Source organism: Marmota monax, unplaced genomic scaffold, assembly GCF_021218885.2.
Source record: "Marmota monax isolate L192 unplaced genomic scaffold, Marmota_monax_Labrador192_F-V1.1 WCK01_AAM20220418_F8-fsc00011, whole genome shotgun sequence".
NCBI lineage: Eukaryota > Metazoa > Chordata > Mammalia > Rodentia > Sciuridae > Marmota > Marmota monax.
Window position 1 is genome coordinate 8,317,373 of NW_026693082.1, and position 25,628 is coordinate 8,343,000.

The window sequence follows — 25,628 nt, forward strand, 5'->3', positions numbered from 1 at the left end:
ATGGAGTTAATCAAGCTCCCATGCATGTATGACTTTGTCAAAATGAACCCAACTACTATGTATACCTATACTGCAGCTGAATTCAGCTCTAATAAAAAAGAAATCTAACAAAAATAATAAATAAACAAAATGAAGCACAACATATATCCAATTTGTGATATAACCATGCAGAGAGGAACTAGCTAAACAATTAGCAAGAATGAATATTAACTAGTTCCTTAGAGAGAGAAGAGGGGAGGGCAGGGGAGGGGAGGGGGGATAGTAGAGGATAGGAAAGGCAGCAGAATACAACAGACACTAGTATGGCAATATGTAAATCGATGGATGTGTAACTGATGTGATTCTGCAATCTGTATATGGGGTAAAAATGGGAGTTCATAACCCACTTGAATCAAAGTGTGAAATATGATATATCAAGAACTATGTAATGTTTTGAACAACCAACAATAAAAATTTTAAAAAAAGAATATTAACTAGTTCCAGTACTAATATAACATAGAAAGTAGTAGTATTGGAATTATCAATTCTGAAATCATTTGTATAGACTATGGAATAAGACGAATGACTATTGCATGATATTATATCATTTACAGTGTTTTTCAGAACCAGGATTCTTGCTATGGGAAAAGAGAATACAGAAAATCAAAGCAGAAAAGTAGAAATCCTATAGTACTGAATTTAAATTGAAATCAAGAATAGGAACTTATTATTATTTTTTCTTTAAATACATTTATACACAGATATATATTTCTTATACCTATCCACAGCAAAGATTTAGGAACAATGACTAGCCTAGTACTAATAAAAGTAATAATTTGTGATTTTTCAAATTCCATATTTTTACTAAAAAGGAAGAGACTTTCTGTTATGGTTTGGATGTGAGGGGTCCCCCAAAGTTCACATGAGACAATCCAAGAAGTTTCAGAGGAGAAATGACTGGATTGCAAGAATCTTAACCCAATCAGTGACTTCATCCCTCAATAGGGATTAACTGAGTGGTAACTGAAGCGGTAAGGTGTGGTTGGAGGAGGTGGAAATTGGGGCATGGCTTTGAGTATATATTTATATCTGGTGAGTGGAGTGTCTCTCTGCTTTCTGATCATGATGTGAGCTGCTTCCTTCTGCCACAGTCTTCTGCCATGATGTTCTACCTCACTTCAAGCCTCGGGGAATGGAGCTGGCTGTCGATGTATTGAGACCTCTGAAACTGTGAGCCTCAAATAAACTCTTCCTCCACTTCAGTTGTAATGGTCAGGTCATTTGGTCACAGCAGCAGAAAAGCTGACTAAAATACTTCCTTAGAGAAATGGCTTATTTCAAGTCTGAAGTAGACAATGTTTATGATAAACCTGAAGAGTCTTAGCATACTTGAAATCCTGCAGGAAGCTATGAAAAATATTTATGACAAAAGAACCAGCAGCCAACTTCAAGAGGCCTCCATTGACCAAATAGGGAAACATTTAAGGAAAACAACATATTTACAACAGTGGATTAAATTATACAAATATGTTGAAACAATTCCCAGTAACACCATTGGAAAATGCTAGTGGACAAAGTAATTATTTTGAAAAATAGTAAATAAAAAGAATCAAGCGCCAATCCTGTCTTCCCTAAATAAATTATACAAAAATTTTTAAGTTAAACTTTATCAGAGGTATGTATGTAAAGGAAAAAACATAGCATGCATAGGTTTCAGTACTATTCACAGTTTCAAGTATCTACTGGGAATCTTGGAATGTACCCCAGAGTAAGGAAGGACAACTGTTGTATTCCTTTTTTTTCCTTAAAATCAGTTCTACTTGCTCATTAGAATTTTATCCTAAAGTAAAGGATATCAATAAAGCATTTTACAGATCACCTATTCATATTTATGTAACAAAAATAAGTCTACAAATGTAGATTTTTAATTTTCAAAATTTTCTTGGAGTACCATATCTCTAAGTGCTAAGAATTTCTTGTGAGTTTAATAATTATAATTATTGGCAAATACATAATTGAATAAAATTAAAAATAAACATTATAAATATTGATAAATAATTATCAAAGATGAAAGAATAAGCAAACCATTGCAATTCAGGAAATAGAAAATGGCAGATTCACATAGGGAGTAACTGATCTCCATTATTTAAAATCAATTATTATGAGAGATTTTACAAATTAAGCCTAATTTTCCCCAAAACTCCTACTTGGTAAACTGAAAATGCAATTAGTAGAAATACATTCGGATTGACTTAAATTAAATAAATGTCAAAAATAAGCAATGACTAACAATTTTATTACTGTTAAATAGTTCTGAAACTCAAAGCCATTTTTAAATACTGAAGTGAAATGGTCCATGATGTTACAAAAATCTTTTGAGTGAGACCAGTTTAAAATTTAACATAGTTGTGTTAAATATATTTCTGGCTTTCAAAAAATGCTCTAGGAAATTAGAAAACTGTGTCAGTATGTATAATGAACCATAAAAAATTTGCCCTCAAACTTTGAAAGGAGAAGCAACAAAGATTATAAAGGAATTTTCAGTCTTGGAAAAATTTTAGTGTTATATTAAGATAATTGTGGAAATGGCTGGGTCTCATTAATTTTCTAAGAAATATCTCAAAAATTGGTCTTCCAAGGGCACAGAATCACCATTATTCACTTCAAACAAGATCAGTTGAAGTAACGGATATACAATCACTCTGAATTGTATGAATGTCTATAAAAATGTAGGATATTATCAATATCATTACCAGAAGTTGAATTATCATATAACCTTTCAACTTCAAATTACTTCAAGAACAAAGAAGATCCATGCAGATATGTAAGAACAAAACAAAGATTAGAATAAATTAAAAAGAAATTAATTAATTATCAAGTATACATTGGTGAATTGGAGATAGTTTAAATGTTGAATGTGTAGAAAGTATGAAATTCAGAATGCTGGAGATGAAAATCATTCACTGTGGACCCTTGCCTTCATTGCTTATAAATCATGATCAAAAATGATCCTAAGTCATTTCGTCTACATTTTGAGATCAGCCTTGACCTAGAGTAGCCGTAAGGAAAGAATATCGAAGTAATTTCTTAGATTTGGACCCAGAGACTCCTAAAGTGAACTTAAGAGCTACTAATAGCAGGTTAATAGGCTTTGCAGTCTAAATACAGTTGCCAAGCTACAAACATAAAGGAGCTCAGGGGAACCCAGAAAACTGTCAGTTGCTTAGTGGAAAGCTTCCAGTTCTTTCTTTCCTCCATTCTCTTTCCATCCTTCCTTGTCAACATTTATTTCCAGGTATGTGATTACATGACTTATGTCTTACACAATTCTGTTTACTAACAGATTTTTAGCCTCATCATGGCCTCTCTCCCCCTCAACTGTTCTTCCCAATCACAAGCTCCTGCACTTCAATTTCTCACCCCTTGTCTGCCAAAAAAGAGAAGCAATGTATGTTAAATCCCACTGTCTACTATGTTAAACCTCTGAGAACATGAAGTTTTCTGTTGGGGAACAAGTCTCCCAAGCAAAAACATCTTTCTATACTTACCACTAGTCTGGGTTAACTATTTATTATTAAAACTCATGAGCTCTGGATCTTGGTCAATTGACCTCTCTAAGTCTTGGTTTCTTCATCTGGGAAATGTAGACATCCATAGTCCTTGTGTTGTAGACTTGTTGTGGAAATTAAATGAGATAATCCAAGTAAAACTCTCAGCATTCTCCTCGCACAAAGTAAGAAAAAGCTTAGCAACTGCTGAGGCTGTTGATGTAGTTGTTGTTGCAGCTAATATTGTTAATTTTGTTGTTATTAGCAACATATGTATAACAGATATGCTTTTTCAATGTCTTTGGGCTCTACTTATCCAACTTATATAATTATCATTTCACATATATACATAGAAAATAATCCAAATGTTAAAAATATTTAAGGTTACTTTAGCTACATGCCTTATATATACAGAAGATATCAATATATATTTCAAGTAGTCTGTAATAGAAAAGAAAGGAGTACAATTTTCCAATGTTTATTCAAGGTAAAGGCTCCAAAAGGGAGAGAGAAATTCTCAAGACTCAGGGCTGAGGATGTGAGAATCTGGTGTGAGGTTTCATGATTAACCTTGGTCTTCTGCAATACCCTTATCCTTTTCAACATATAAGATCTTCCCCTCAAGGAATTGCTTGCCTTGCCCTGCCACGGAAACTTTTCCCAATCTCACTTTATCTTTTTTAATTATATGCAAACTTCTCAAATTTCATACTTGCTACAGTATATTTACCATCTGTACTACAGTAAACTTTAAATAAAAATTAATATTTAGAAGTTAGAATCAATTAAACTGGGTGCCATCTGTTTTTATAAATAATAAAATAGAAAGTTGGAATCTAACACACTCTTTCCATTATACCCCCAAATGTGATGAGGAATAAAGTTTGGCACCATTATACTAGGGGATTCTTTTGAGAAACCTCAACACAAGAGCTCCTTTAGATGGGGCAATAAGAAAAGTTGGATACAGCAGATGAAGTAGAGAGGGATGATGGGAGGGGAGGGGAGGGGGGATAGTAGGGGAAAGGAAAGGTAGCAGAATACAACAGTCACTAATATGCCATTATGTAAAAATGTGAGTGTGTAACCGATGTGATTCTGCAATTTGTATTTGGGGTAAAAATGGGAGTTCATAACCCAATTGAGTCAAATGTATGAAAGATGATATATCATAAGCTTTGTAATGTTTTGAACAACCAATTAAAAAAAAGTTGGATAATAGTATAACACTACAGCTACTATTTACTGAGTGATCTAGTTCCTTCATAGAGTTTATCTCATTAATTATGAATTTAGTATCCTTATGCCTTTTTAAATTGGAAATGCTGAGGCTCAAAGAGGTTAAGTTGCCCAAGAGCACTCAAAGTTTCAGTGCCCTGTGATTCTACTCACTTGCTCCAAATATGGTCCACCAAAGGATCAGGCATCTCATTGCATAGATATTCTCAGATATCTCTGTTCTGTTGAATAAGGTTTTATGATGTTTGGGACACAGGTACTTACAGTCAGATCACATCTCTCAGAGAGAATCAGCATTTAGTGTGTGGTCAGGGTTGGGACATCTGAAAAGCTCATCACCATCACTTGAACTTTATGAACCACAAGTCAATTATTGCAAGCAGAACCTCCTTAGGGAACCACCCCTCAGACATGGACACACCTCCTTACTCTGGATGTACACTCATCAAGCCTCAGTCCCTCACCCAGGTCCCAGAATGAACAAGGAATTGTTATTATATGATCCATAAAGTGCATAAGCATTTGTCTAAACCCATAGGACATTAAAACAGTTGTGAATGCTAATATTAATAATGATTTTTTATTAATAAAAAATGTATCATATTGGTTCATCAATTATAGCAAATGTACCATACTAAAGTAAGATGTTAATAATAGGTGACACTGTGAGTGAGGGAGTGGGAGTGGAGATTATTTGGAAACTATGTTTTTTTGTTCAATTTTTCTACAAATTTAAGTTACTCTAAAAATTAAAGCTTATTAATTTTTTAAAAAATTGTTTCCTATACCAACTGTTATAAAACGTTGTATATTCAAAAGAGGAAAATAAGAAAAAAATTAAGTTAAGAAAACCAAATCTAGTATTCTAACACTTCAGCCCTCAAATTTACAGTTGTGTACTCACAGAAAATGCCCAGTGGCTGGAGGCATTCAAGATCAAAGGTGAGATTTAGTGAAAAAGGGCAATGAGAGAATCAATAAAGTGGTGCCATATTAATGCCCTCCTCAATGTGACCCTGAATGACTTGTTGTCAGTTCCTCAGCAGACAGAGTAGTAAACCCAAAAAGGCAGAACTACTGTGGGGGACAATGTACTCATCAAGATATTGAACTACCCAGGGTTAGCTGTTCACCTCAAATGTCCTTTTATAACAGAGGGCAGAAAGAGCTAGGATTCTGGAATACCAATTCTAAACGCATCTTCTCAGTGCAGCATTCACCAACTGCTTGCTTTGCAACTGCATATCCCCACCTGCACCAACTCACTACCCCTCTTTCTGGCTTTATTTTTTCGCCCAATGCAGTTATTGCCATTGAGCATACTATATATTTTACCTGCGGTTATAGTCAGATATAAAGTGTCTCCCAAAACCTCATGTGTGAGACAATGCAAGGAAGTTCAGAGGTGAAATATTTGGGTTAGAATAGCCTTAACCTAATCAGTGAATTAAAATAAAGTGATAGGGATTAACTGGTTGGGAACTGTATACAGGTAAGGTGTGGCTTAAGGAGGTAGGTGCTTAGAAGTGTGCCTTTGGAGTATATAATTTGTCCCTGGTGAGCAGAGATCTCTCCTTCCTCTTGCCAAGTTTTGAGCTGCTTTCCTTTGCCACACCCTTCTGCTATGGTTCTGCCTCCTATACAAGAGTGAGCAGTTGATCACTTAGGACAACTGCCAAGCAGAGAGCTTACACAATATTTTCTATAGAGACCACGATGCCAAGGTTTTCTCTGCTATGGCATAAAAAGAAAAGAAAAATAAAAAGAAATAAATAGCCCAGACTATTTAAACACAGTAAATACGTAGGGTTCCCACAACAAATCTTCCAAAATCAGCAGTGTGGTCTATCTGAATGTTATCAAAGCTCACTAGCCAGGAATTCCCATGACATGACTCAGTGACTCTCTACTTCCTGTTAGCTCTGGGCCTCCCTGAGTTTAGCTCTCATGTACCGATGTCAGATACCTGTAGCTCAGTTCTCCATAGACCATAAAAATTGTTCTTATAATATACAACAGGTGAGAATATAATCAGAAGTCAATTTGAATTTTCCCTAATTTTAACCATTCTTACAGTTGCACATGCCAATTAAAAAAACCGTCAGAACTCCATGACATCAGGTCTTCTTTCATATCATTTAAAATTGGAAATTTGGAAGAACTACTTTTGTTTTGCATTAGAAATTTATTAAGGAAACCATTACTTACCAAATAATATGGGTTTATCTTTTCATGGTACTATTTGAATAATCCTCAAAGATAAATGATAAACATGCACAAGGACCTGTATGAACTAAACTATGAACACGATCTTCATGAGAATCACTTACATTTTTTTCTAGAGTAATTTATTTAAATATTTTTGTCTCGGTTTTCCTATCTTCTAAACAGGACAGAAACACTTGTCATGTATATATTACCTTTGAATAAAGCTGATGGAAATAAAGAAGAAGTTATGCAGGATTCTGAATTATTTTGTATTATTTTCTGTTACCTCTCTTATAATAGATGGTTTACATTAATTTTCATCTTGGGATAATTATCTTCCACATTTAATATAATTTATTTGTTATTTCAGATGATAAATATTTTTGAAGCAAACTATAAAATAAGAAATTATAATGGCATAATAAATACACTTCTACTCAATATAGTGTTCATAATTATTGTTCATATTATTAGTATAATTAGTATTATTATCATTTTCATATATATGTGAAAAATGATAATTATAGTATATTTTCTAAGCGAGCCTCAAATATATAAGAAATGGAAGTTTTGTAGCAGAAATCTATTTTGGCCGATTCCCACACCAGTTTTCCTTTATGGCAAGAAAAATAAATTTTGGTTATTCTTTATGGCAAGAAAAATAAATTTTGGCTAGCCTTATAAATTTTGAGAGAATAAAAACTTGCTTAGCATAATTTGAATGACCTCAAAGGGCCAATCAGATTTTAAGACCTTCAAGATTTCAAAACCCTTAAAGACTGATATAGTGTGTTCCCTCATGCTCACATGTATGTTATTAATGTTATGTATGTCAAATGGATCTTCCTCATTGTAGGTTTCATAAGGAAGGAGCTAAGTGGGTGAGGGTCTTTTGGAACATATTACCCTTGGAACTCTGAAACAATAAATGATTGGATTATGGGTGGTTATTTTTCTAGTTCTAATATGTTACTTTAATGCTATTAGAATTGATAAATACAGCCATACAAGAATCTGTATTATAACATGATGAGTACTTTTACTGTCAATAACAGGCAGCTCTTCACTAGCATAGCATAAGACATTAAAATAGTAGTTAATAAAAAAGAGCTGTTGTACTGATGAACTGATTTCAATAAAACCAACTAGAAGCTGTTGATACTTCCACATTATCTGGATTGAAGTTTTAAAAGCAGCTAGTTCTTTGCAAACAGATGAAAATAACAATTAAATATTCTGGGGTTTTAAGCCAACAAAATATTTATAAGCACAGCATGATAACTGATAAACTTCAATTGTTGTAGAAACTTGGAATTCTTTTCTGCCAGGTTTGTACCTGTGGTGAAATGTTATTCAAGTGTTGATGAAAGTGTTGTAAGTAAATGATACAAGTGAGAGTTAAATAGATCAAAATTCAAATTTCTCTAATCCCTTTAAATTAGGAATTCTTTGAGCCTTTTTATTTTGGAATATCAATGTGGTTAAGGAATTCAATATTTAAAAATATTTACTTTTTTGTGATAGTTTAGAGATAAACTAATAGGGTTTCCACTAATAAAATGAGAATATATTAGATTAGCTTTAAAGAGAAAAGATAAGCAGTAAAACTGAGTATAAATGTTATCCATTAAAGGAATCCAAATAATAGACAAAATGACAATTTCAAATAACATCTTTGCAAGATGAGAGACAATTCTCATTTTCAATAAAAAATGCTGAATCTCACAGAGACAGTGACATTATGAATCCAAAGTAAAGACTACTTCAAGCTGTATTCCAAGTTCCAGTATAAAATAGCAAAGAAATTTATTGTGCCTTCTTCATGTTTTTACATGCAATGCTTTAGAAATACTCAAAATTTCAAACAGTCTCAAGTTCTCCCTACCACAATTAAACTATCAGAGTACACTGCAATTCAAATTCCAGCACAAGAATCAACCTAAAAAATTATTTAATAGGATCCTGTTATTTTTATAAATTATAGAACTGAGGCTAAAATAAGTTAGGTGTGTAAGGTCCTTGCTTAGCATCTGGACCGCCATCTTAAGTGACAACTGCCATTTCCCTTTCCCACACAAGGGCATATCTGAAAAAGGCTCACACTCCCTCATACCAGCCCAACCTTTCACTGCCTGCATTCTTTCCTGCCCAAAGGCATATCACCACTCCCTCATGCCAACCCCACCCTTAACCACCTGCATAATCTCTGAGCCTGCCCCATAAAAGTCCTGAACCCCAAGCCTGTTTTGCCTCTCTGCATCTATGGAGAGATGTGCCTTTATTTGTCATCTCTGACAAATAAACTCTTATGTGTATCTCTGCCTGGTCTCAGTCTTTCATTTTTCACTTGCCCATCTCCTGGTGCCTCGATTTCCTTTCAAGGAGATTTGAATGAGTATTATTAATCAGCCCATACCGCCACGAACAAATAACTTACACTAGCTGGCTTAACCAACAGAAATTTATGTTTCATGCTTTTGCAAGTTGGAAGTCCAAGATCAAGGTGCCAGTATGGTCAGGTTTTTGTGAGGATGTGCTTCTTGGTTGAAGATGGTCACTTTGTTGTGTCCACATATGGGGGAGAGAAAGTGAGTTTCTGTTTCTTCCTGTTCTTACAGGGACACTAATTCCAACATGAGAATCTGGCCTTATAAATTTGTCTAAAGTTAATTACCTCCCAAAGGCCCAAATATAATCACATTAGGGTTGGGGCTTCAATATGAATTTTGGGGATACACAAACATTCAGTACCAAACAGTAAATTTACAAATTTTTTTGAGTGAAAATTAGGACTAGAACGCAGGCCTCCCGAAACTGTTTGGCAAGTCATCTTTTCAAATCAGATTACCAGTCTATTTTAATTTATACTATTTAACTTTTAAATTTATTTATGCATTTTAAACCAGAGCTGAATAAAGTTAAAGTTTAGAAAACTCCCAAAGAAAGGGAAATTAGATTGGCAATTTCCTATAGTTCTCTCTCTCTCTCCCCCCCATCTCTGTGTATTACACATATATACATATAAATATATATATTTTACAAACACATATGTATATATTTGTGTATGTAAGTATATATATGTGTATATATATGTGTATATACATGTGTATTCATACACACAGACACACATACATATATTTCCCACAAGTTCTCTGTTTGTATATGTATATGTGTATGTGTTTGTATATGATGTCCATCTTATTCCATTTAGCTATGTGCCTTTTTAACTATTTTAACTATTACCCTTAACAGCTATACCAGCACCTCCCAGTATATTTTACAGTTGTTCAATAAAAAACACTTTCTGGCTGCTAAATAAGTCATTCTGGGTGCTCTTTGGCTTGTTATTTAAAAAAAAAAATTGATCGAGTGCTTAACAATTCTTTTTGCCTCAGACTGTGATGACTTCTTCTAACATTTTGTTTATATATTCAGCAGTAAAAGGAGTCGAGAGCTGCCAAGTATTATTAAGGTAGAACCTACTACTGTAGGAATGCTCTTGTGACGGCAACATTACTCATGAGTTTAAGCAGTGAGAAATAAAATTCTATAATTCTAGTTTCTAACTCTTCATGATATAGGGGCATTGGTGCTCTCTTATTTTTAAATTTATAATAGTAAAGATAATACGATTTTTAGGATGTTCAAATAATGCTTCAGTTTTCATGTTATAATTATATGATGCTGTTCTTTGAGGAAAAACAGTATTAGCTATTAGAAAAAAAAGCTTATGGTATTAAAAAAATAAAACCTGAAACCTGAAAAACAACAATGACAAAACTCCCCACCATATCACTCTTCTTTCTTGTTTTTACTCTTAATTCCCTTCCACATTTTTCATATCTTTTCATCAGAAAAAAATTACATCAAAAAGATAGCAACAAAAGTTGTTCTATTTGAGGTATCTCTAGAAAGATCCTACTCCTACAGAAAAGTCCCCAATTATAATCTGAATCTTAATCTGCTTCAAAACAAGTCTGCTCCCCAAGCATGGTTCACAGCAGCTTGGGTGTTCAGTTAGAAGTAAATGGAGAAAGATCAACACTCCCTCTACTATGTGAGACTGCAGTCCAGTGCTTGTCACTCTTGTTAAGTATGAACAGGGACAGTAAATGAATGGAAGAAAGAAAGTGAGCATTTATTGAGTGCCTTCTATGTGGCCAGCAAAACACTGTTTCACACTTATTATGCCATTATACTATTCATATAAAATAGCCCCGGTTTTCTATAAATGAGGAAACTGAGGCTCAAGGACATTAAAAATCCATGCTCAATTGGCTGGCAAATGGTATGGTCGAAATCCAACTTTAGATTTCTCTATTTCTAAAAACTAATCAGTATATGATTCAATAAATATTTTATAAGTATGAAAATTAAGTTACAAATATTTATAAAGAGTCATTTCATAGAAATTAAAATTTTATATACTATAGCATAAAAACTAAATATCAAAACATTAATATTATTCCTCAAAATTAAATTTCTTAAACAATAAAACATTTTAGCTGGGTACAGTGGCACACACCTGTAATCCCAGCAGCTCCAGAGGCTGAGACAGGAGAATTGTGAGGTCAAAGCCAGTCTCAGCAACAGCAAGGTGCTTAGCAGCTCATGAGAACCTGCCTCTAAATAAAATACAAAAAATAGTGCTGAGGATGTGGCTCAGTGACTGAGTGTCCCTGAGTTCTATCTCTAGTACCAAAAATAAATAAATAAATAAGACAATTTTAAAATTTATCAAACACACAGATTTTCTAAGAATCAATATTTTATGCCTTAACTATTTCCATTAAATTGATTTTCTTTCTTCATTTCTCAAGGAAAATTTAGAACGAGCATTTCAAAGTTGCTTGACATGAAGTATTACAATGACAAAAATGACAGATTAAAAATCAGTGAACAAGAAAGACAGTATAATGAAAAGGACATAACTTTCCCATGTTCATATATGAATACATGACCAGTGTAACTACACATCATGTACAACCACAAGAATGGAAGCTATATTCCATGTAAGTATATGTCAAAAAACATTCTAATGTCATGTATAACTAAAAAGAACAAATAATAAATTTGAGAAAAAAAAATCAGTGGACAAGCCAAAGTAGCAACTCATACTCCTGGGTCTTTTTATTGTGAATCCTAATAAAATATCTTTATTTCCATTCTTAGGAAATAAGGCTGTGGTTCTCAAAGTGTGATCTTCAGATTTTTGTGGGTCTCTGAGAATCTTTCAGAGGGATTGTGTGGTCAAAATTATTTTCTTTAAAATACTGAGATGTTATTTGCCTTTGTTCACTATGTTGATATTTATATTAATGACACAAAAAAGCTGCTGGTGTCTTAGCATAAGTCAAGGAAGTGGGGCTAAACTGTACCTATAGCTATATCCTTCACTGCCATGCACTTGCAGGGAAAAGACAAAGTGCAAACCTCATTTAAGAATGTCTTTGATGATGAAGGAGTAAAAAAGTTATTTAAATTTCAATGAGTGTACCTATTTTAAATACTCTGTGTGAAAACAGGAAGTAAGCATAAAGCACTTTTATTGCATAGGAAAGTGCTTGAGATAAAGCATGAGAGAGAGATTGAGATTGATTTTCTTTCAGAGAGGAGGGGGCCCCAAAGCTGGTGCCCTAGTGAGCAGGGGCGTCCTGCCCCTTTATAGATCTTAGGTTTCTTTTCATGCCTACTGTTGAGGGCCACAGACAAGTCAAGATGGCGCCTGGCACTTTGCCAGGAGGAGTGGTTTGAGAAGTAACGCCAGCGAGCCATTAAGATGATGGAGATTCCTTAATGACTGACTGCTGTATCTAGATGATAATTAAGTTAAGCTGTGTGTAATTATTAAGATGATGAGGATTCCTTAATGACTAATTGATGTATCTAGATGATGTTAATAGAAACAAGCTGTGTATAATGAGTTAGGTATAAATACCTCTGCTGTCCTACAATAAAGGGCTCCCGCTGTTTCAACCTTCACAAGTTGCTTGTCACCCCACCCCCCACCCCCGGTTATTTTGCCCAGCCACACTGCGGCAGCCTACATGACCAAAAGTAACCAAGGAAGAGAGACACAGGGGGTGATTGCTTATATTGGAAAGTGCAATCTTTCCCCTCTCCTGGAGGCTGTTAGCAACAGGGTGATGGGAAGTGTTATGTATCCATTTCCTTTTGCTTGATAAATAGCTACCTATCCTGTGTCCTGGTCTCAACACTGAACTTTTATAATTAACATGCTTGAAGACAACTATATTTCTGACTTAACTGTGGAAGCCAAATTCCTTAAGTTCCTTCTATTTAAGCCATTGGTACACATTTCTATAATGTGTACCAAAGTAAACTTTAACTAATAAAATATTTGATGCCCAAAAGTGGAGTATCATAAACAACAGACCTTAAAATGTGATATTGGCTGAGCTGAAGTGAGGTGGAGAATTTTCCATTCAAGGCTAGGAAAAAAGGCAAAACCTATTGCTTGACAGCAAATACGCCCATTGGAAGATGCTTAATGTGTCTTAGAACTCAAATCATGTAAGTATCAAGTATAGGGTTTTAGGGAATAAGGAAAAGAATGTCAGAATCTTGGAGGGTGTTAGCTACTTTCAATCTTCAACCAGATTATACAAGAAAAGGATACTCCTCAAACTAATCTGGTAGTTCTGGAAGCAGAGAGGAAATAAGATTAAGTCCTTGCTCAGTCATCCTTTTTGCCTTCATCTGGTACTCCAAAATAGTCAAGAGCAAATAACCACAAGCCTTTGACATCATACATGTGTCAGTCTCCTTTGCTGAAGTTAGTACAAGTGGAAAGCAGAATGAGAAGAGAGATTGGGATACAGGTAGACCAGAGAACCAAAGGATCCCTTGCAAATACTTGTTGCTGTATGCACATTTTCTAACAAAGAGAATGATTAGAACTCTTCTACAAAATGCATCCCCAGGAATTTTCACCACCACAAATGGTTAGGATCTCCATGACTACAGCCCAGTTTCCCAGTTCCAGGTCCATATGGCTGGGGGGTGAGGCAGAGCTTAAAGGTCTGATTGCTAAGGAAGAATCAGTGAGAACTAAAACTAGACTGATGGTGACTAATCACTGATGGTGACTGTCTAAGAGCTCTGGGTACCATTTTGGGGAGAATCCAAGAAATCAACAGTAAAACAAATAGCAACCAGGTCCATCAGTAAAAGCAATGGCATTGTCAGAGAAATGCCAAGGCTTAGCAAACATACCTGAAAATGCCCAACGCATAAGACAAATTCCAGCCTCCAAATCCACATCTACAGGAAATAGGAACTGAAATGTTACAGCTGTCTGAATGAAAATCTCTCCAAGGTCCATTTGTTTGTCACCATGTAGGACAATGGAAAAGGGAGTTCCTCCTAGAACAGGGAACGGCAAGCTAGATTCTTGAACAAACAACTCCCTCCACTGCCAAGTCAGAGAGTTCTTGCTTTTCTTTGTCCAGCAGCACAAGACAATTGTTATAAATTTGAGATCACTATTTAGTGGAAGCCCTCTTCTCCTTTCTCAAATGGAAGTTTTACTGCAGCAAGTGTTTTCTCTTTACCACCATGAGTTGGCAGTGTTAAATGTACCCTTTGGTCAAGGCATAAGAAGTTACATTTAGACCTAACCAAGAAAAATGCTTTAACTTAGAGAGTCTGCAATTAAAGTGGAAAGCAGTAACTGGATGAGTCCTATCTCCCTTAAGGGTAGAGGTTCAGCGGTTTTCCCTGTAGAAGTATATTTACATTATATTAGCAAGGGCAATTTTGAGAATTTTATAAGTTGGTAAGAAGGTATATGTAGATTCTGGGCAGCCAAGTGATGAAAACATAATGAAAGATGTAGTTAACCTGTGTTTTCTTCATCCCCAAATTTCTTTGGGAACTCTCCTGAGTCCAAGTAATTTGGGTGGGGATAATCACATCTCCTGTCTCTAGGAATGAGCATATCATGGGGCCCTGGCTAATTAAGTACTCACTGGAATTCTTTAGTCTCAGTTAAGTTAAAAGAAGGTCACATAACCAAAGCCAGGCCATAAAAGTTTTCCTCAAAACTTTACTTAGATTTGTTGACAAATGGACATCAAACAGACTGCCCCTGCCCTCGTCCCACCCACCTCAAATGCTAGAACTGGTGCACTAGAAACCCAGAACTACTGCTAGTCACTTTTGTATATTGTGGAGAGATCCTGCCCCACAATGAAGCCAATAAATAATTCAGTAAAGCAGGGTTATGAGCAAAAGTGCCTTATTTTGAGCTCCTGGGATCTAGTTATAGGTAAAGCTTTCCAAAAATTTCAAATCAATATATACCTTTTTATTCCTAAATGATACTGAGCTGGGCTTCTGTCACTTCCAAGCAAATGAATTCTAAGGAACATAACTAAAGTATTTTTAGTTTAATTTTAATGTTTTCAAAGAGATAATTAAACTGCCTCCTAAAAACATATTTTTTTTAAAGGTGTGTATTTCTGCAGTCCAATATGTGTTTGTCTCTTTAACAAATATAGCATTTCAAGACAGGAATCATTGATTAAGGAATATGTGTGGTTAAAAAAAAAAAAAAACTCACTGTAACCTGAGATGGCATTAATAGATAACTAAAGTCATAAAGTTCTATATTAGAGGATAATCCCCCTGGACAAAATGATAAGAGCCAATCATTTATTAATGCTGATTTATAGCCTACTAATGCTCAAAAATGTTTTGTGTCTCCTTGTAATAAAAGAGATTCTAATAAAATCATAAAAGCAAGTTAAAAATAAGAGAAAGGATCCAAATAATAAAGTGAGAGAGGAGAAAAGATAAACTGAAAACCTGGGTTGAGTCCCTCACCTAAAGTCAAGGACAAAATTTATCTCTGACCTTCTAAATGTCAAAATAAAATGGATATTGAAGAGTTCTGTGAATATGGTTATCTTAAAGGAAATACTTATCAGAAGAGACTCTCTTGTTCCTTGCACTAAAGTCTAACAATAACTTATTACATAGCTTTTCATGTACTAGCATCAAATAATAGAATCAAAAATCCTCAGTAGAAGCATCACAAAAGAAGCAGAAATGTTCTATGCCTTTTATTACAAAAACTGCCCTTTAATTAAAAAAACAGAAGCCCTTATTAAATTGAAAATCTGTGAAGGCAATTCAGAGGGAAAGTTTGAAATAATGAAGTACACATGGGCTGTTTTTAGTCATATAGTTTGATATATGAGCAGATTTTGGAAAGCATGTTCTAGAAGAAAGGATGGTGAGGGTGGCATGTCCCTCAAGACCACCCTTCACAATAATCATTTGATTCATAAAGGCTTGCAGTAAAAATTACACAGCAAACCAATGGAATCTAAAGAATGAAAACAATTATAGGAAATTAAGAGCCTAAGGCTGACTAAATGGTATGTAAATCTACCTGCACTAAAGACCCTATGTGTGAGCAAAATCTTACTATGAAAATCAAAGTCTTTATTAATATTTTAACAACTCACAACTAAAGATTTTTAGAAATGAGAGAACTAAGAGAAGTGTCAGAGAAAGCTTCAGTCCACGTTCTTGTAACTTCAGCCTGGATTTTTGCATTACCCTCTCCTCTAAGCTTCCTACTTATAGATTTACTTCTGTTCCTACTCTTTCTGAATTAATTTGACCAGGCTGATCAATTTCTTCTCAGGTATACTGTGGTTTTTAAATGGCCTAAAATGAAGATTGTAAGTTACACTTTCTAAGCTTCCTTGTTTATCTCTTATTTTGTTTTTCTTATTCCATTGTCATCTCTGACCTTGGACCATCTCATCCACAATGAGAAGTCCTGGACAATGCCTCCCATTCTGACTTCAAGTTGGCCTCAGTCTTTGGACTCTGTGATATGGGACATTTGTCACCTCACTCCTCATATTTCCACTCCCCAGGGGTGTGACAATTGGAGAAACACTTTTGTTTTCTTCCCTGCCTAACTTATCCTCCCTATGGAGGAAAAGTGATTTAACTCAGAAGTTGGTAAACTTCAGACCAGGTTTGTTTCTGTATAGTTTGCATACATTATGGGGAAAATAAAAAAGAATTTCTCATAACAGTTGAATGCTATTTTTATGGAATTCAACATTTCATGTGTATATATAATGTTTTATTGGAATACAGTTCTTATGAGTTGAATTGTGTCTCCCTCAAATTCATATATTTAAGTCCTAACCCCCAGTACTTAAAATTGTGTACTTAATCCGAAAAAAGATAATTTTATATATAATTGGTTAATACTGGTTATACTGGGCTAAAGTGAATTCCTAATCCAATATGACAGTTGTTATTATCAAAAGGACAATAGAGATACACATACAAGAAGAATGTCATGTGAATATGAAGACTGAGACCAGGATTTTGTTTCTACAAGCCAAAGAATTCCTAAGATTGCCAGCAAACCACCAGAAGCTAGGAGAGAGGCCAGGAACAGATTTCCCTTGCAATTCTCAGAAGAAACCAACCCTGCCCACACCTTGATCTTAGACTTCTATCCTCCAGAACTATGAGGCAATAAATTTCTATTGTTTGAGCCACCCAGTCTCTAGTACTTTGTTAAGGCAGCCCTAGAAAAATAATGCAACATCTGTACTCATTTTGTTTATATATTGTTTACATCTGCTCTCATGCTACAAGCTAAAAATTGAGTAGCTGAAACAAAGAACACATGGTCTCAAAGCCTAAATTATTCACTACCTTGGCCCTTTTCAGAAAGTTTGCCTATTACTGTCTTTTCCAATTGGAGGGAGGAAGCTAGACATATGATGCTCACTTTCTTATTTCTTCTTTGAAAATTACATGGTAACCCTTCACCAGCTCTTATTATTTCAAAAAAGGCTTGAATATGTGCAGCTGATGCACTTGCGACAAGAAAGTTCTATTTAGGATAAAAGGGGAAAATAAAAAGGCAATTTTGGGTTCAAGGGATGGTCTCCAAATTGGTTTTATTAGTAATAAAAGTATTTATTTTTTCTCTTTTTGATACTTTATTTATCAATAGATTTCAAATCTAGAGGATTGAGGTATGTGATTCATTCATTGACCTTTACAACTTTAGTTTATTCTTTCTTTAGGCAAAAGAGTGTTGGAAATCTCATTTCCTTCTTGAAGTCTCTCCAAAAGGAAGTGAGTTCCATTTTTTTAAACTTGGCTATATCCTCTCTGAAGATAAAATTCTCATGACTTATTCTTGAACTCTGTACTACATAAAACCACTTGTACTAATGTTCACAAAGTATAATTTTTTTTCATGCTGCATTATGTATTATGAGTATCTGCATATCCTTTTATAGAAGAGATCTAAGTTACTATAACCTTCCTCAGATTTTGAGCTTCTGAGTGGGTTTTATTTCATTTAAGGGCTGGTTTGTTCAATAACTTAACCCAGTGTTGTACTAATTAATGTGTTTCCCTCATTAATAATAAAAACCATACTAATCCACTGCCAACATCTTTATTCATGTTAACTTGATAAGGAAGAGAATATTGATGATGAGAAAGACACCACTAATGCATAACAGCTTTGTATTTTGAGAGAAAAATATTTTAATCATTAATAAAAAATACCTAGAAATATATCTAAGAAAAGTCAGTCTATAATAGTTCACCCATAATTTATCATTTACTTGTTTATATCATTGATATTTATGGGAAACACTCATTACACACAAGTTTTCTCTGACATCCTATGGAGACAGGGGCATGAAAGATAGTAAGATTAAACAAACAATTGGGAAAGGGCATTCGATAGGCAGAAAAATCTGGCTTTGATTCAATAGATGTTCACAAAAGGTAACTGAGAAAGTGGGGTCAGTGTCTGGGGGAAAACTGTGTCAGTCTGGATTTTATCATCTAAACCATGGACATGTCTGGCTGTGGAAGGATGGGCATGATAGGCCCAGCCGAATCTATTGTTTGGAAAGATCTAAGAATATTCTGGGAAATAACTATTCAAAGGAAGGTCTGCTGTGTTAAAGCTCAATAGGTCATTGGAGGAGGAATGCAGCAATTGAAGGGAAAAGTATGGAACTTATTACCTGGTTTCTTAAATTCAGTCTCTGTGGACTACTCAGAGAGAGAAGACTATAAAAACAAGCAATTAAAGTGAAAAGAGCAGTTTCCTTAAAGACTCTGTTGAGGGCAGTGTTTAACAGCTTTGGAAGTAAAGAAGGTAGTGGGGGGAGGGGGTGGAGCAAAGGGCACTTCCTCTGCTCAGAGGTTACCTTTGCATGTGGAGTCTGAGCAGCACACTGCAACAGCCTGGAGCTGGGCCAGACTAGTGAGAGAGCATAACACTGCAGCAGACTTAGTATCTTTGGAGGGATTCAGCTGTTTATGACTTGGGCAGTAATAGATGACACCGTAGATTCCCAACTGGATAATAAAATGATTTTTAAAAATAAACCCAACTTTAAAAAATAATACCCCACTCCCACAAGATTCCATGGGAACAAAGACCCTGAGACTCCTAGAATGGTGGGCAGAAATTGTAGGAGCTGAAGTTATAAGAAATGGGAGCAGAGCCATCAAGACAGCAAGTAGTTATAGTCATTGCATCCAGGATTTGTGGTCTGGAAAGCACTACTTTCAAAGATAAAGGGAGAGAATGATATGATACAGAACTAAGAGCATTAGGATACTGTTTTTGTCAAATATCAGCTCTGTGCCTTTGGTCAAGTCATTTAAATATTCTGGCTTCAAAACAGTAGAATCTGGGGCTGGGGATATAGCTCAGTTGGTAGAGTGCTTGCTTTGCATGCACAAAAGAAAGAAAAAAAAAAGCAACAGAATCTTTCAAATGCCCTGATGAGGTCATTGTACAATTCAAACAAGATCAGGTGTGAGAAAATTCTCTAATAAAGTGTTATATGGGATATTTCAGAACATGCTCTTTATTAAAGGTTCCAAGTGCCTTGCTTTACAGGATATGCTGTCAAATAATTCACTTATCTTGTATCATAACATGTTTTTGTGTCTTCCTAAGTCATTTTCCAATAAAATAATTTTTCCCATGTATACAATGGTCTCAGCAAAACCTAGAGTTCTTTGAAATGATTGCTTTTAGGAGCATCCATAAACAAGCATATTCAAAGTGGATGCAACTGAGAAAATACAGAAATTGCAGGCACATGCACAACCAAAAAAAAAAAAAATTAGAAGGGAGGGTAGAAAAGCCTTTTAGGCAGTATGAAGTGGTGATCATAAAAATCTTGGCCTAATTTTTGACATTTTTCAGAATAGAGGCAAAGTAGTATGTGATCGCCTTGGTAATGATGGTTCTACTGGGAAATCTTAACTTTGAATTGCCTGCCAATCTCTATCCTGTATGTCCAAGAAGAGCCATTTATCATTTTTATGAAGCCACTGAAAGCCCACATTGAGGAGGAAAAAACTAATTATTGAGCATCATATGCCCTCACATTAAATACATAATAGAGTAATGGTATGAAGGCTCTAAAAAGTAGGCAATAAATGTTTTGATAAAACAAATGTCTAATTGCTCTCAACAGAAAGACAGCCCTTCTTCACCTCCACTGATTCTCTGTTGTTCATCAAGAATAGCACATCTCTGACAATTAATGGTGCTCTCTGATGATTGTTTTTCCTTGATACTTCATCTCCACAAAATAGCCCTTTCTTTAGCCAATAATAATAACCCATGAATGTTTATGAGTTTCAGTCAACAAAGCCTCTATCTATCTATCTATCTATCTCTCCTGAATAATATATATATATTTTGGTAATCCCCTAAATCTAGGGAAGTAAATTATGTGTATTAGCTTCAGGAGTCTGCTTTACTCTATAGAGTTATATGTTGAGGGGGATTTTAGACACATATTCTTTGGTTTTTACTTTTACTTCTACCCTGTTCCAGGAGCAGAACTGTTTTTCTTACTTACTTTAAGAAAATCAAGATCATTTTTGAATGAATTCCAAGTTTATCCCTTAATTAAAGTAAAAATTGATCACCTTATCTCCATCTGAATCATACTCAGTAAATACTACCTATTCACATAAATCATCTTTAACCAGTCTATTTCTTGGAAATCTCTGTCCAAAGTTATGCAATTCTCTTAATTTTCCATCATTAGTTTCTTAATGCTCTCTCTGATTTAGGTTCTATTAGAATAAATAAATGGTTTTTGTCATCATGAAGTTCTTTCTTCTTGTGTTATCCCCTGGAGCTGCTCTGTCCCCCAGACTAGCCTTAAAATATGGCTACTCTAAGTCTAGATATTCTATTTGTAAAATACATACTCTATTTTGAAGACTTATAATTTAAAAATACTGTCTTGTTAATAATTGTTGTATGTATTATGTGTTGAAATGATAACACTCTGTATATGTTGGTTTCAATAAAATATGCTATTAACATTATGTTAACAGCAATGTGAAAATAAAATTTCACCTGTTATTTTTCCTTTTTTTTAAGTGGCTGCTATAAAACTTAAAATTAAATATGTGGATGACTTCTATGGGCAGTGCTTACCTACAGCTGTTAACTTGGAATCTCAGGTTTTCATCAGAGCCTGAATCTCTTAGCCTATTTTCTTTTCTAGTAGGCATTAATATCACCATTAAAGTAGCTAAAATCCAATTCCTTTTGATGACCTATCTCTATATTAACCAAAGAAGACTTTCTTAGCCCATATAAGTATTTGATGCCACTCATAGCAAGCATACTGATCCTGAATTTTTTCCATAAGGAACAAAAATATTGCTTTCCTTATTCTTGAAATAATGTTTGGAGACTTAAAAGAAAGTAGGCAGAATGGAGGAAGAACAATCATATATATTCCTACTTGTCTTGGAAGGCACAATTGGCTTTGTGGATAATTATATCCAGTAAGATGCCTCTACATGTAGCGAAATAAATTTAGTCCTGATATTCAAGGGAGTACGTAAAGGTTCCTCTGAGAATATGGAGTTAATAAAAATGGATGGTGAAACTGGTTGTTTTTCTTGAAGGAAGTTCATAGACAGTATCAGTCTAGCCCAAGGGAGCAATAGGGCTGGATATTTTCCAAGTACTTGACATCAACAGCTACACTTATACTCTCAATAATAGTTTGCCATTATTTTTCTATTTCTGATATTTTTACAGAGAAATAAAATTAATCCATACACAGATATAGTTATAACAAACCATTGTCTGCCCTTGATGTTTACAAACAGGACTCACAATGACCAGAACACGATGTTTACAAACAGGACTCACAATGACCAGAACATGATGTTTACAAACAGTACTCACAGTGACCATGGCTCTATCTCTGTACCTGCTAACTACCATTCCTCCCTGGTAGGCTTTTTTTTTTTTTTTCCATCCTTAAGTTCTGATTCTGAAACTTACTACAAAAAAAAGAAAAAAAGACTTGAAACTTCAAGAGAATAGTGGAATTAGAAGTGGAGGGGGCATGAACAGGCTGTGAGTAAACAGGTACAACTTAGCAGAGCACAGACTCAGATGGGAATGAGTCATGTTAGTCAGCTTTTAATTGTGACAAAATATCTGAGAAAAACAACTTAAAGGAGGAGAGATTTATTTTGCTTCACAATTTCAGAGGTTTCCATCTAAGGTGGTCAGTTCCATCTCTTTTGGCTTAAAGCAAAGCCAAATATACCCTTTTACAATGATTTTACAAATCATTGTAAAAGGGTATAGTGGAGGAATGATGCTCACCTCATGGCTTCTGCAAAGCAGAAGGGAAGTGGACAACAGAGGAATTGGGCACAAGATAAAGTTCTCAAGGCCATGCTCCTAACATGATCCCAACTAGATCCCACGTCCTACAATCTCCCAATAGTTCATTCAGCTAAGAAGGCCAGAGTCCTCATGATCCAATCACTTCCCAAAATCCCCACTTCTAAACATTGTTGCATTGGAAACCAGGCCTTTCACATGATAAGTATTTGTGAAATACTTCATATCTAAACCATAACAGTCTGTGTTCTGCCCCTGCCTTTAAAACAGTTTCTGGGGCATTAATAGACTTGTTTATTTTACCATGTTACATGCCAGGATTACTATTCCCCATAGATTTGTTTGGATCAAGAGATAATCTATTTTATTTCATTTCATTTTTGCAGTGCTTATGACCAAACACAGGATCCTGAGCATGCTAGGCAAGTGTTCTTTCACTGAACTATATTTTAGTATACCGAGAATCACTTTAAAATACAACTTTCCAAGAATATTTAAGGTCTTTCAGTAATTTACACATAAGTATGAATTAATTCAACCAAATTGCTTTTCTACTTTAGACTTACTGCTTGACTCTCATTTCAAAATAAAGGATTAGAAAGCTGTCTACATGTGGCTGTCCTTTAAATACACAAAGATAACATTTTTTTTGTGGCAAACAAACAAACAAACAAACAAAAAACTACTATGTCAACATGGAAAATTCACATCATTCTTCCTTTCAGTGGGGCCACTGCTTAGTTTTTCTCCAGTAAAATGATATGAAAACTTGGATGATTGAAGAATCTTCATTTTGATACTTAGAGGTGGAAGATGGGGTGGGTTACAATTTATGGTCCTATGGTCTGAGCTGTGGGAAAGGAAGTTTCATCTTTGGCTACAGCTGTTTGGAAAGGATAGAGAAGATGATTCAGAGCAGATGTGAGTAGCATAATCACTATAGTCACTAATTTATGTGTCTCACTTACTCTCCAGGAACAGCTGTGCAATGACTAAGGAATCAGAATTATCAGGACACTGACATTTATGACCAGAATTCACAGTCACTTCTATACTGTGATGGAGGCTTTCTTAGATGCTTAATGTCTCTAGGGCTCTGCTGTGTTGTTTACAGACCAAATCTATTTCTATCACCTGATCAGATCCTGCCCATGAGTTGGGTCATTCTAGTGGATCCTGTCTCCTACATGTCTCTTAAGGTCATGGCACATGCTGACAAAGATTCTCTACTTTACCAAACTTTAGTCGGGTTTAGGAAAGTTTAGGAAAACTTTCTTCTAAGCTTATCCTACTGAGCACTTCCTTGTAAAACCCAATTTTACTAAGAATCTACTCTGATAGTCAAACCTGAACCTCCCACCCTCAACATCTAATCACTCTCACTATCTGATTGGGGCTCCTCCTCCTCTTCCTTTAACAAGAATACCATTAGGTTGGTTCATCAAGAATCTCCCTTTCCCCTTGTGTTAGTCAGCTTGTCATCACTATGACCAAAACACCTAACAAGAATGACTTAGAGGAAGAAAAGTTTATTTTGGTTCAAGGTTTCAGAGGTCTCGGTCCATGATCAGCTGACTCCATTGCTCTGAACCTAAGGTAAAGCAGAAAACTGTGGTAGAAGGGCATCTAGGTTGGCTCCACAGTTTAGCTATTATGAATTGTACTGCTATAAACATTGATGTGGCTGTGTCCCTGTAGCATGCTGTTTTTAGGTCCTTTGGGTATAGACTGAGAAGAGGAATAGCTGGGTCAAATAATGGTTCCATTCCCAGCTTTCCAAGGAATCTCCATACTGCTCTCCAATTTGGCTGCACCAATTTGCAGTCCCACCAGCAATGTATAAGTACCTTTTTCCTGTATCCTCGCCAGCACTTGTTGTTTGACTTCATAATGGCTGCCATTCTTACTGGAGTGAGATGGTATCTTAGAGTAGTTTTAATTTGCATTTCTCTGATTGCTAGAGATGATGAGCATTTCTTCGTGTATTTGTTGATTGATTGTATATCCTCTTCTGAGATGTGTCAGTTCAGGTCTTTGGCCCATTTGTTGATTGGATTATTATTATTATTATTATTTTGGTCTTTAGCTTTTTGAGTTCTTTGTATACCCTAGAGATTAGAGCTCTATCTGATGTGTGAGGGGTAAAAATTTGTTCCCAGGATGTAGCTCCCTATTCACCTCACATATTATTTCTCTTGCTGAGAAAAACACTTTTTAGTATGAAATCATCCCATTTGTTGATTCTTGGTTTTAATTCTTGTGCTAGAGGTGTCTTATTAAGGAAATTGGGGCCTAACCCCACGTGATGGAAATTAGGGCCAACTTTTTCTTCTATTAGATGTAGAGTCTCTGGTTTGATTCCTAGATCCTTGATCAATTTTGAGTTAACTTTTGTGCATGGTGACAGATAGGGATTCAATTTCATTTTGTTGCATATGGATTTCCAGTTTTCCCAGCACCATTTGTTGAAGATGCTATCCTTTCTCCATTGCATGCTTTTAGCACCTTTGTCTAATATAAGGTAGTTGTAATTTTGTGGGTTAGTCTCTGTGTCCTCTATTCTGTACCATTGGTCTACCAGCCTGTTTTGGTGCCAGTACCATGCTGTTTTTGTTACTATTGCTCTGTAATGGAATATTACTCAGCCTTTAAAAATAACAAGATCATGGCATTTGCAGGGAAATGGATAGCATTAGAGCAGATTATGCTAAATGAAGTTAGCCAATCCCCCAAAACAAAAGCCAAATGTCTTCTCTGATATAAGGGGGGTGACTCAGAATGGGGCAGGGAGGAAGAGCATGGGAAGAAGATTACCTCTAGATAGGAAAGAGAGGTAGGAGGGAAAGGGAGGGAGAAGGGGAATTGCATGGAACGTGGAAGGAGACCCTCTTCGTTATACAAAATAATACATGTATGAAGATGTGAGGAAA

At 35.2% G+C, this 25,628-nt stretch overlaps 1 protein-coding gene across 4 annotated transcripts in view; it reads right to left on the reverse strand.

Moving 5' to 3' along the window:
• Positions 1-25,628, reverse strand: part of Stard13 (StAR related lipid transfer domain containing 13) — a 482,586-nt gene that overhangs the window by 309,541 nt on the left and 147,417 nt on the right. The window contains exon 2 of one of the 4 annotated variants that reach the window (XM_058582529.1): positions 11,500-11,599. The exons of the other annotated variants lie outside the window; for them this stretch is intronic. The gene's annotated coding sequence lies outside the window, so the exon portion shown is untranslated. The remainder of the gene's footprint in view (positions 1-11,499; positions 11,600-25,628) is intronic. 4 annotated transcript variants of the gene reach the window in all.